The sequence below is a fragment of the Nymphaea colorata genome, chromosome 3, assembly GCF_008831285.2.
Source record: "Nymphaea colorata isolate Beijing-Zhang1983 chromosome 3, ASM883128v2, whole genome shotgun sequence".
NCBI lineage: Eukaryota > Viridiplantae > Streptophyta > Magnoliopsida > Nymphaeales > Nymphaeaceae > Nymphaea > Nymphaea colorata.
The window spans coordinates 294,904-296,871 of NC_045140.1; positions in this window are offsets into that span (position 1 = coordinate 294,904).

Here is a 1,968-nt window from a genome sequence, read left to right on the forward strand (position 1 = left end):
ATATCTGTATGGGCGGACATTTACGGGTTCAGTGCCGTTGGTTAGCACGATCCTATGATCATAAGTTCGTTGAGGTGGAAGTCCTTTGGGTTCCTCAAAGATGTCTTCAAATTCCTTTAACACCTCTTGAACTGGACCGGGTATTTCCTCCTTCTGATCCTGGTTAGAAGTTAGCTCTTCTGCGATGGCCATCAACCAAGCCGCTGACTTTTGAGTCACTAAGGCTCTCAAAGCTGCTCTCGGCCCCTAGACTAGGTTCTACGGCCTTAAGCACTACTCCTTCCTTGCCATCCTCCTTAGGGAGGCACAATTCCATGGTAGAGAAGTCCCACCAGACTCGGCCTAAGGTCTTCAGCCACTTAACGCCAAGAATGACGTCTACACTCGGGATGGGGACCACCAATAGATCTACCTTAAACGGGACCTTCTGCAAGGTAAGTTCTACGTTAGTGCACTTACGGGTACATGGAAGTATGTCCCCGTTGGCCACTAAAACCCTAAGCTGTGGCTGGTCCTCTATGGTGCATCCTAGTTGGCCAGCTATGTGGTCACCTACGAAGTTGTGGGTGGCTCCTGAGTCGAGCAAGACAAGCACTTGCCGATCTCCTATATGCCCTAAGACCTTCATAGATTCCGGACGCTCTGGGTCGTCCAAAATCCGACATTCAGCTTCTGGCGCTCCCTCATCTCCCGTTGGTTCTTCTTCCGTTTCGGCCTCAAAAACTTCTTCCATAGTTAGGGGCTGGTCCTTTCCCTCTTCATCACTATCTCCTTCCAAAACGGTATAGATCCTGATGTGCTTGCACTGATGAGTAGGACTCCAATCTCCCTTGCACCAAAAACACTTCTTGTTTTTAATCATGTCCTCTCGCTCTTCGCGTGTCATGGGTGGAGGAGCCCTCGACCTGAAGATTGGCTTAGGTTCTTCCTTCCTTGACGGCGCGGAGAGAATCTTGTGTTGTTGAGCTGGTTGGGGACGAGCAACTGGAACGTTTCCTCCACGACTTGTAGAGGGCCTGCTTCTTGCGTTGCCTATCTTCAATGGAGCGTGCTTTGGCAAAGCACTGCCTCAACTCCGTGTTCGGTTCAGCCTAACGTCAATCTGGATTTCTTCTTTCAGACCTCCCACGAAGGCGGCTATGAGTGCCTTGTGAGTCCAATCCACCATACTTGCTAGATTTTCAAATCTAGCTTGATACTCCTGGACGGTAGAGGTTTGCCTCAAGTTGCGAAGCTCTATGTCATAGTCCACATAAGCGGACTCCCCAAATCTAACTGTAAGGGCTTCCCGAAACTCTTCCCAAGTCTCTACGGGTTCCTTCATCTTAAGCCATCTCAACCATCGTCTGGCTTCTCCATCAAAATGAAGAGTGGCTGTTTGGAGCCATTCTTCCCTAGGAATCATTTGGCAATGAAAATTTCTTCCACTTGAAAGATCCAATCTAACGGGTCATTACCATTGAACCTTGGAAATTCAATACGTACTTGGAGAGCCCTGGGCTGGTTCCGCTGTACATTCCTTGGTTCCCAATGGTTATCCCATCTAGGTGGCTCTCGTTCTCTGGATTGTTCCCAAATGGGAGGGTCACGGTCTACTCTATCAGCCCATCTTCTTCCCGAGTTCTCATGTTCCCATTGAGACCCTGCGAATCTAGGTCCGTACCTACTAGCTTGCGGTCCATATGGTTCTCGGTTGATGTAATCCGAGGATGAATGTTGTTGTCCGCCGTGGTTGCCATTGTATCCTCCTTGTTGACCGTTGTACGCTCCAGTATGGCCGTAGGGTCCTCCATTGTGGCCATTATGCCACCATTGTTGACCGTGTGGTCTACATGGTGGCCGTTATATCCGTCATATCTCGACTAGGCCCATAGTGATGGCCTTGAAGTTCTTCCACATGCTCATCCTGCCATGTAGGACGCGGCCGGCTCGGCCCGGCCTGCATGTGCCAAGGGTAGGATCGGCACT